Below are 11379 nucleotides of genomic sequence, written 5' to 3'. Positions count from 1 at the left end.
ATTTCTCCAAGCTTGGTAAAGTTTCTTCTTACATATTTTGTAAAAGTTTATGTTCAATGACGTGTTAAAGTCATGTTTACATAGTGTATTTGCTGTGACTGCAGGGCTTGGTCAAATAATGGGACTTTGGAAAAAAAGGAGAGGTCTGTGGTTTCTTCTTCCCCGAGTCATCTCTTTTATTTTGACCAAACTGCGTGGTTATGCTATGGCTCAAGCATTTTTCATCTATATCCGCAATACCTGTCTGAAATGTAATTGCATTTCTTTTTTTATGTTTTGGTTTTCAGACATCCAATGGCATCATTTTTTCATTTATTCTTCCGAGTCAGTGCAATTGTAGTCTATCTTCTCTGTGAATTGTTCAGCAGCAGCTTTATTGCCTGTATGGTGACGATTATCTTGTTGTTGTCATGTGACTTTTGGGCAGTCAAGGTAGGTTTCATTATTTTTATTTGAAACCATTTAATATGATGAGATAGAATGGTATATGAACAGTAAAAAAGAAAATGAAACTTAGCATTTGGATTTGCATTAAACTATCTTTTTGTTAAAGGGCCAGGTGTATCAGATCACATGTAGGTTATTCTACTCACTTGCCTGTGCCTTATGCCAGCCTACATCAGCTTTAAAATTATACAAATAAATGTGACTAGAAGCTGCAGACCCTACATACTGTTTCTAATCCAGGTTACCAGTTTTGCTTCAGGGTCACCTCCAGCTGTCCCATGTATGATTTCCTGGAAGACCCCAGGATAGTTTGTTCACAAATACTTCAGGAGTACCCATCCTTTGTGAAGGCTCTAGGGCAGTACTTCTCAACCAGGGCCAGTTTTGCGCCCCAGGCACATATGTCACTGTATGAAGACTTTCTGGTTATCACAACCGAGGTGGGGAAAGTGTGCTATTTGAAACAGCTAGTGGGTAGAGGCCAGAGATGCTTCTGAACATCTTAGCTGCACAGATTGGATAGTTCCCACAACAAAGAATTATCTAGCCCAAAATGTCAGTAGTGCTAAAGTTGAGAAATCTTGTTGTAGAGGCTAGAGAGGAGCATTAAGAAACGGTTTCAAACTCAGAGGCAATGGTAGAGGGATGGACAGATGGATAAGTACATAGATAGATGGATATGTGATATAGTAACTTTTAAAATATTAACTGAAGACCCTGTGTGTTCACTGTAAAACTAGACTTGTCTGTGTCTTTGGAAATTTTCATAGCAAAATGGTAGGGGAAGAATCAAAGGAGAAAAAAAAGCAAAAGCTAATTTTGTAATTTCAGAGAGATGTATATCAATTCAAGGGCCTGTAAGATGTTACAAGTCTGGTCACACCCACCAACCCAGCCGTTTTAGACCTTTTGATTCTTACAGGTATCAGAGGTGACTGGCCTGCTGGTCGCCAGTTTCCATAGGCCACAACATGCTGAGAAGGAAGATTGCGCAAGTCTGTTTTCTTTAGGCTTTTCTTTGTACATTTCTTCTTTGGCTTGTTTTTGTTTGAATTTCTTCTGTTGCTTTATGCTCTGAAGTGTTTACTGTATCCTGGTCACAATTTTGTCTTTGAGGAATGTTCCTTTTTCTTTGCGTAATTTCTGTTGAGCACATAGAACATGGCCTTCACTCAGTTCTTTTTTGTGATTTCCAAATTCTTATAATTAATCCTTCTGGGTTTAGGGTTTTTAAAATGTGGCCAAAAAGTATGTTTTCTGATGAGTGCTTTTTTTTCTTTTTTTTAAATGAGGGCTTAAAAATGTCACCCTTTTATCTGTGGCAAAGACAACTATCCAAACCATTCCTATGTGAAGCGCAATTAAAAAGTCAAGATGGGGAAATTGTTAAGTGAACTTGAGGAAGGGGGTAGGCAGGGTTCCAAACCTAGTAAGGACATACCTGTGTCATAATTATTATGAATCTTTATATAATTGTCAAAAGAAGAGATAGAATCATTAAAAAGTAAAATAGTTTTAAAAAGAAAAAATTAAAATCTTTTAAAAAATTTAACTGTTAGAGCCTATATGGTGCTTTTGTTTTATTCCTTACTCTGACAGAGTAAAAAAGGTTTAATAATAGTTTTTAAAATACAATGGTAACTATTAGTAAAACAAAATAAATTGTGTATCTTCCATGATGTTAGAGAAGGTAAGAGCAACTAAAACATAGCTTATAAAGGCATAATACAAGGTGACTGATGGAAGTGGTAGCAAATTAGTTATAATAGTAAATGTGATTTGATTAAACTCTCTTATTAAAGATTGGGTCAGAAATCAGAAGTCCAACCAAAAAGTTCTAACTAAAATCATGACATTAGAGAAAGTATAAAAGGCAAAGATAACATCAGACCACTTCAAACAAAAGGAAAGTTGGCAGTAGAATATTATCATTAGAGAAAATAGAAAAGGGAGCAAGACAGCATTCAATGGAGCAAAAAGGCCATTTTATAAATCACAGTGAGGCTTATCCGCAGAATGACATTACGTCAAACTGTCTAGTAAAAAACTTAGAAACATTAGAAGCAATGGAGGGAACATTGTGTTGGGGTCTAAGAAGACACTGTCTCTGATCGAAGCAACAAAAAATAAGGAAGGTCTAAAGGATCTGAATGAAATAACAAGGTCAATTTAATAGCAGTATTTGGAACTTTTTATGTACAAGGATAATTTAATGACAGTTCAGTTTCTGTGCAACATTTGCAAAAATTAATTAGATGTCACTACAAAGAAAATTGAAATAAATTGCTCAGAGTAGCTACATTTTCTAGCCCAGTGCAACAAAACTAGAAATTAATTTAAAATGGTTGTGAATACTGGAATTTTAAAAAGCCAACCTGCGAAATCTCTTGGCTTAAAAAGGAAACAAAAACCACAGATAATATCGATTATTATACCAAATGACATTTAAAAACTATAAATAATAGCTTATTGATACGTAATGACAGTGATCATCTGCACGCAATGTAGAATGTGTCTGAAGTTGAATTCAGAGGGAAAAAAATAGACTAAAGGCTTTTATTATTAAATAGAGGTCAAGAAGTTTTTTATAAATTAAATTTTGTTTTTAATTTTCAGCTGAGTATATGTTTATTGATTTTAGATAGGGAGGGAGGGAGAGAGACAGACATTGATCGGTTGCCTCCTGTACACGTCCTTACTGGGGATCGAACCCACAACCTAGGTATGTGCCCTGACAAGGTATGGAACCTGGCGTACGGGACAATACTCCAACCAACTGAGCCAAGCAGCCAGGGCAGGTCCAGAAGCTTTAAAACAAAAGCAGTAAGCTTGAGAGAAATTAGGAAAATAAACTCACATTGGTAAAAGTGGAAAGTAAAGAATTGGAAAATGGGAAAATGGAGGACGAAATAGTCTTAAGAGCCGTTATTTGAAAATGCCAATAAAGAGACCTCTGGGGGGTCTCGTTCTTTGCCAGCTCTTCTCTTTTACTTAGCCCATAAATGTTAGCATTTCTACAAAGTTAATCAGTCTCGAAGGCTCCTCCTTTTGTTCTCTGCTCTTTTCCAAAGCACTGTCATCTGCGCTTCTGAGTTCAGCTGCTTATCTTGAAGCCAGGCTGACTCCCAGATCCGTATCTCCGGGTCAGGGTTGTCCTTGCTGCTCCACACCTGTCCGTCTGTCTTCTTGGTGTTTTCACTTGGCTTTCTGAGAGCACCTCAGATTCAACATGTGTGAAATATTCCTTGTCCTCTTCCAGCCCCCCAAATGCTGCTCTTCCACCACGTTCCCTTTCATAGGGCCTTGAATCAAGTTGTTTTTTTCACAAGAGAAAACCAAAAATATATGGATTGTTTTCTTTGTACCCCATGTCAAGTAATCACCAAGTCCCGTAAACCCATAGATTTGACTTTCTTCCTAAGGGCTTCCGTGCCTGCTTACGTACGTGTCATATTTCCATTTACACATTGCCTGAACTCAGGGATTCCTAATCTTTTTTGTGCCATGGATTCCTCTTGTGCTATCAGTAGTGTTTTTAAATACATAAAATACATTAAGTATCACTAAGTTATATTGAAATATGAAAACATTAAAAAGGCAAATTTCTAATTTAGTAGTATGTACTTTATTCAGGCATTCAATAGCGGGATCTAGGAGCGGGTGTAATGACTTTGAAAGCAGTGATGAGCATAAACAGTATTTTGTGATATCTGCAACAAGTCCAGTACAATATGAAAAACTGTTTTTTATTGTGACAAAACCACAGGTACTGTTAATTCTGCTGTGGTTAACTGTCTACATTCGTAATTTAAAGGTAAACTAAATTTTAGCCAGAAGTTAGTGAAAATGAAGACACACTTTTCCCCATCCAAGTTCACAGAACCCCTGAATCTATTAGTGAACACCGCTGATTTAAAAATTTCTTGCATTATTGATTCCTACTTGTCCTTTAAATTTCATTCCAAATGTCGATTCCTCGGAGACATTTTCTGATTCCTGACTAGATCGTATTTCCCTGTTAGACTACTAAGGCCCACGCTCCCCCCTCACAGTACTTAGCATGTTCGGTAATGCAGCACACTACGGTAGTAGACTGGTGGCTTACAAACTACAGGACTTTATTTCCCAAGTTCTGTGGGCTGGAAATCTAAGGTCAGGGTGCCAGCATGGTTACTTCTGGTGGGGACCCCCTCCTGAGACCCTGGCCTCTGCTGTATCCTCACTGGTGGAGAGCAGAGAGAGGGCGAAAGCTCTCTCTTGATTCTTACAAGGATGCTAATCCCATTTAGGAGGGCTCCTCTCGTATGACCTCATCTGATCCTAATATTACATGGTGGCGGGTAGAGCTTCAACATATAAACTTTGGGGACACATAAACATTCAGTCCGTGACAACCATTTTTAGCGACATTCAGCTGTAAAATATATGTAGCTCCAGTCAGGATATATAGGAAAAATAGGTGAGAACAGCTAAAGAGCAAGGGGTCTCGGAACACGGTCGGGAGCCGGAGAAAGGACAGGAGTTCATGAGGGAAGAGGGGCGGGTGACGTTTCTGGAGAGGCCTGCTCTGTCACCTCCGCCCCTGCCGACCTGCCGTTGCCGTCTTGTTTGTTCTTCTGTCCAGGCCTGGTGTGTCACCGTGGAAAACTGAATGTTATGGCGGTAACGCTGATGCTGCTCTGTTTGTGAGAGGTTACACTGAGACATGACCTTACGGTAGGTCTTCAGATAATGTTTTTAAAATTCATGTGTGTGTATTAATCTTTCCCAGAATGTCACAGGTAGATTAATGGTTGGCCTGCGTTGGTGGAATCACATTGGCGAAGATGGAAAAAGTCACTGGGTGTTTGAGTCCAGGAAGGTAAACTCCCCCTCCCTGTTTTTTGAGTGTCATTCATTAAGTTAGGTATAGATTACATTTTAATATTTACAGATGAAGTATTTAAGATTAAAAGTACTACCCCAAACATTTGACATGCCAACACTAAACCAGACAGCCTTCTACAACTAATCACATTTTTCTGACTAGTTCAGACCAGAAACAATGTGTGTATAGGAAGAAGGCAGGAAAAAGAAATAGAAGGATTGCAGTCTGAATTGATCAGAGCAATCTGTTCTTGAAGTCGGACCTTCAGGGGCCCTAGGGGGCTCTGGTCTGTTTCGGTGGTTTGCTTATCTATGGTGAACATTGTTTTCCTGTGGCAATCGGTTTGGGTGGCAGAGGACAAAATTCTTGGAGACAGTTCCAATGATATTGCTGACCTGCTTAGAATGCCTTGACAGGTATTTCTCAGAAAGCAGCAGTGTGCTCAGTGAGCCTGCGTTCCTTTGTGTTATAAAATCTACTGAATAAACAACTCACTACTCTTTTAAATTCCTAAGATACTCTGGTCATTGTCCAGAATCCCTTAATTCCATTTTTTTTTTTTTTTACTGGACCCTGACTTGACCTTTTAGGATGAGTAGAGACTTGATTTCCTTGATCCTTCCCTATGAATAAACAGTATAAATGTAAGAAGAATCGAATAGAAGCCTATCAGACCATCCTTAAACTGTCTGCTCTGCCCTGAAACTGCAAAATTCTTGATTTAAAACAAAGTATATTAAAACCAGTTCTTAAAATTACAGTAGTGGTAGATCTACTGTTTTTTGGGGTGTTGGATGGAGGTGGAGGTGGGGGTTTGTGATTTAGGACTTGGGTTATCTGTGTTAATTTATTTGAATTTGAGGGTAAGATGTTTTTCATCAAAAATGTTAAACTTCTTACTAGTGAATATCACAAAATATTGATTATTAAATTCATGTTCTTTTATAGGCATCTTCTCAAGAGAATAAAACTGTTTCAGAGGCTGAATCGAGAATCTTCTGGTTAGGACTTATTGCCTGTCCAGTGCTTTGAGTGATATTTGCCTTCAGTGCTCTCTTCTCCTTCAGAGTGAAGTGGCTGGTGAGTATCAGGGCAGAACTAGTGAATAATCCATTAAGATGCCTAAGGGACGATCATAGTAAGCAGCCATGTAGGTTAACACTAGGGGCCTGTGTTGAATAGGCAGCTTGATCATGTATTTCCCACGATTGATTTACTAGCTCTACTTTTTAAATATTGGTGAGCAGAGTCCTGTTAAAGATCCCATTTCACCAATTCTGCAGGTGCCTAGTAGAATTTTAGTTGAATCCCCTTATATAGAGATGACCGTGTTTATCAGATTATTATCCTGTTGGATGAGGATGTTCAGTAAACTCCAAACAAACATGTTTAGTTTAATTTGTAACTAACAGAGTAGTCTTTTTGAAAATACTGGTTGCTAACCTTTTCTGGCTATCTATTGCTTATATAGTAAATCTCAAAACTTAAGTGTCCTAAAACATCAGCAGTCATCGTAAAGGGCTTGTCTGGAAGCTCTGGCTGGGGATCCTTCATAGTTGCATTTGGCCAGCAGCCGTGGCTGGTGTGGCTGGGAGCTGTAAGGTGTCTCCTCTGCATGAGTCCCGTGGCCGCCCGTGCGGCCTGGACATACGTCCTGGGCTTTCTCATAGCCTGGTGGCCCCGTGGCAGTTAGGCTGCTTACTGGAGGGTCAAGCTCCAATTAAGAGAATTCCAGCTCACAGTCTGAGTTACCCTTTACACCTGAATGAGTGTGCTCGGGTTACCATAACAACGTACTGCAGACTGGGCGGCTTAGACAACACTTATTTCCTTACAGTTCTAGAGCCTGGAAGCCTGTCCAGAGCTTTGAGTGATATTTGCCTTCAGATGTAGGCAGGGTAGTTTCTTCTGAGGCCTCTTTCCTTGGCTTGTAGATGGTCGTCTTCTCCCTTTGTCCTCACGTGGTCTTCCCTTTGCACGTGTCTGTGTCCTCTTTTCCTCTGCGTATATGGCCATCAGTCATATTGGATTAGGGCCCGCACTGGTGACCTCATCTTATTTTAATTACCTCTTTAAAGACCCCATCTGTAAATATAATCACATTGGGGGTACTGGGGTAAGGAGTTCAACGTAGGCACTTTTAGGGGACATGATTCAGCCCATAATAACCACCTAGCCTCAGAAGTCACAGCATCACTTTGCCACCTATTCATATTCAAGAGAATGGGAATTCGGCTTTCCACCTTGATGGGGAGAGGGGTTAAAGAAGGTCTGGGAGAGGATGTGAAACAGGAGATACTGTTGCTACCATCTTTCAAAAACGTGATCTGTTACTTGCCCCAAACTGTGAGTCTTGTTCTTCTAATAGTTAACTTTGTCTCATTTAACTATTGATAGCAGATATATTTTGGCTTTACTTATGTTTTTTTTTTTTCCCCCATTTTTTATTATTTTCTTGTCCCCGTTTTGCTATATAGGTTCTCTTTTTCTTTGTGTGTACATATACATAAACACTTTCTTTTTTGCAGTTTGGAAGGTTTATTGTTTACTTTTAGTTTTTCTAGTATTTATCTGTATTATATGTTTCTATCATACCTTCTTTCATGAATTAGGAAATGTATTTAATAGCCATTGATTTCCTGCTATGGTATGGAGATGGTCAAGTTAACACTCAAGGGTTCTCGCACCTTTCCTCCCTGCTTCCACCTCTGTATTTTTGTTGATTATACAGTTGACCCTTGAACAACATGGGAGTTAGGGGTGCTGACCCCCCCAATGCATTTGAAAATCTGTGTATAACTTTTGACTTCCAAAATCTTGATTACATAGTCTTATTTTAGTTATTTTACCTAGTACACTTAAAGCTGTTTATTTACTTAACAGGCTTTATTTAGAAAGGAAATGAAATAGTCCCTTTCTGTCGCCTGAGTTTTGTTTGTTCCAGTGTTATTCTTGTTGTCAAGGTTTGGAACAATTACCTTTTGAATGACATTTCTGACTGGCTGTTCAGTCTTTGATCTACAGTATTTTTAAATACATTGATTCGATCTTTATATTGCAGCTTTTCCTTTTACCTCCTGTATGGTTAGCTAAATTTCATTGTTGGGTGATTGTTTTCCAAAAATGTATAGGTGTTGTTTTCCTTTGGCTCTGTCATGTTTAAGAATGAGTCTATTGATTTTATTCTTGAACGCCAACTTGGCTAGATGAATATTCTTGGGTCACAGGTTCTTGTCATTTAGGAGGCATTACTTCATTATTTTCTTAGATTGAATTTTGCAGAGAAATCTGAGGCCAGGCTTACTTAACCTCCATGTAAGTGAGTGAATCATTTTTTTCCCTAGACAAATAATTTTTAAATTATTCTTGAGGTTTTAAAATTGTACCAAAATGTCTTCGTGTTTGTCATTCTATATTGATTTTTCTGGAAACTGTGTGCCTCTAATATGCAGGCACAGGTTCTGCTTTGAATCAGGAAAATTGTGTTCTGTCAAGTCTTTAAATTTATGTTCTATTTTTTGGTCTCTCTGATTCTGAGGTGTTATCTCTGTTGGATCACTTTTATCTGTTCTTATCTACCATCTTTAATTGCTTCGACCTCTTGGTTTTCTTCTGTTTATTTACTCAGCAGATATTTTTAAGAGTCTTCTATATGCCAGACCTGTTCTTGGCACTGGAGATACTGTTAAGGGCTGGATAAATAAGGTGACTGCCCTGACAGAGCTTATGTTCTCAGTGGAGGATAATGTGGGCACGCAGTAAATGAGAGAGCAAGGTGTCTAGAAAGATAATGATACAAGGTAAGAGTGGAGCGTGCAAGGGAGAGAATAGTGGGCTCCTTTGGGCTGGGGCTTTACTGTCCATCTGGGAAGGTCAGCCCAGTCTTTCTTATTTTTCTCCTTTATTTTTATTGTTGACATGGTTGCCGATATCCCCATTTTCCTCCCTTTGCTCCCAGGCCCAGCTCCCCAGTCCCTCTGTCCATCACCACACTGCTGTCTCTGTCCATGGGTCATGCATGTGTATGTGTCTTTGGCTAATCTCTTCACCACTTTCTTTCATCGAGTCTCCCTCCTCTCCGCTCCCCTCCAGTCTGTTCCATGTATCCATGCCTCTGTTTCTGTTTTGTCAGTTAATTTTGTTCATTAGATTCTACATATAAGTGAGACCATATTGTATTTGTCTTCTCTGACTGGCTTACTTAGCATAATAATCTCCAGATTCAACCATGCTACTGTAAAAGGGAAGCTTTCCTTTTTTATGGCTGTATAGTATTCTATTGTGTGAATGCACCACAACTTTTTTATCTGCTCATCTCCTGATGGGCACTTGGGCTGTTTCCAGATCTTGGTTATTATAAATAATGCTGCTGTGAACATAGTGTATGTATTCTTTCAAATTGGTATCTCTTCAATAAACGTTTAGAAAAATTGGACAAATACATGCAGAAAAAGGAAACTAGGTCACCTACACCAGTAACAAGAGTAAACTCAAAATAGATAAAAGACATCAGTGTAAATCCTGAAACCATAAAAATCCTAGAAGAAAACAGACAGTAAAATCTCAGACAGCCATCAGAGCATTATTTTTGCTGATATATCTCCTGAAACGATGGAAATAAAGAAAAGAGAAACAGGTGGGGCTACCGCAAACTAAAAAGCCCAGTCTTTCTGTAGCAGTGGCTCCGCTTCCCTAAGACAGCCGGCAAAGGCCATGTGACAGTGGTTTGCGCTCACGTTAGGGCCACAGGGCGGGAGATGGCATCACCCAGGCTCTTCATGAGTTTCTTGCCGCTGTGCTCTCTGAAGGGCATCGGCTGATGACTGGTGGTACTTCTGTGCTGCTGCTCCTCCTCCGTCCCTGCTCCCCCTCCCTGGAGGGGGGAGGGCATCACATGTCAAGCTGCAGGCATTTTCCTGCCTCTGTTGGGTTTTTATTGGTTGGAAGGGGCTTCTGCTCTCACATCTGTTTCTGCATTTTTTCTTCGGGTTTTCTGTATCCTCTGGCCTTTTGCCTCTAAGTTGTTAGGGGTGGTGGTTAGTAAATTTCTTTCTTAGAGCTTCTTGGACAGTTAGGGGCTATACAGAGCAACACCGAGCGGGCTCTCTCTTGACAGCCAGCCCTTTTTGTATTTATTGGTACCAGCTTATTTGCCTTTAAAAAGCGTTTTTGCTGTTTATATCTTAGCGGGAGGGAGATCTTGATATCTGGCTTTCTCTGGTTTACACCATTGTAAGCAAATAGTCTGCTTGTTTTAACTCCTAAATACAGTTTCAAATCGGCTGCCGCTGGACAGCGCCGATGCGTCGGCAGCACTCCTAGCCAGTCGTCTGCGAGCTCAGGAGCCGCGGCCTGTGGGTCACACGTACCCAGGGGTGTCCCAGTGTGAGAAGCATGGGAAGTCCAAGGAAACTTATTTAAAGAAAAACATAATTTTATGTTTATTTAGGTGACTAGCAACCTTACATAATTCTAACATGTTTATTTCTGTGAAACATAAATTTAAAACAGAAAGCATAACTATATACTTTCTTTACTAAAGCTTTGAACCTATTCCTTCATTAGAACTTACGTTCTCTCACTTGCTTAAAATCACCTGTCCAGCTTGTCCAGGCGAGTAAGTCTGGGTTGGAAAGGGACGTTCTCTTTAGGTGTCTGCTCTGCAAACACACACTTGTAGAGTCCAGGGTGGTGGGCTGGCTGGTTAGTTAGTCGTCTTAAGTTCTTTTGTTCCTCTTACACAGCATCGCAGAGCCTTTCCTCCTCCTCTTCTCTTTGTCTCTTTTATTTATCTCCTTCCCTCCTTTTCTGTTTGCTTTCCTCCCCTGGTGCCCCTCCCTGCCGGGTTCTCTGTCTGCGCCCCCAGCCTCCCCTCTCTCTCTTCCCCTCCCCTCAGCTCTCGCTCTTGGTGATTTATTACTTGCCCTGCTGCTTCTGACAAACTATTTGTAGGAAAATGAGATTTGGTCCACGCCAGATGGCTCCTCTGGGAGGCCGCGTGGGGGTCGGTGTCGGAGCCCCAGTGCGGCCCCCACCAGAGCCCCCGGCGCTCTCGATCACAGAGC

General features: G+C 40.2%; 1 pseudogene across 1 annotated transcript; it reads left to right on the top strand.

Moving 5' to 3' along the window:
* The first annotated feature begins 255 nt into the window (after positions 1–255).
* LOC149997540 (Golgi apparatus membrane protein TVP23 homolog B-like) lies at positions 256–10134 on the top strand (annotated as a pseudogene). The gene is made up of 4 exons (XR_016507230.1): positions 256–432; positions 5219–5308; positions 6263–6394; positions 10123–10134. The product of XR_016507230.1 is annotated as a Golgi apparatus membrane protein TVP23 homolog B-like (transcript).
* Positions 10135–11379: the final 1245 nt, after the last annotated feature.

This window comes from Furipterus horrens, unplaced genomic scaffold (assembly GCF_987537825.1).
Source record: "Furipterus horrens unplaced genomic scaffold, mFurHor1.1.pri manual_scaffold_11, whole genome shotgun sequence".
Classification (NCBI taxonomy): domain Eukaryota; kingdom Metazoa; phylum Chordata; class Mammalia; order Chiroptera; family Furipteridae; genus Furipterus; species Furipterus horrens.
The sequence above is the reverse complement of the archived record's forward strand: the minus strand, read 5'-3'. Positions and strand labels throughout refer to the sequence as shown.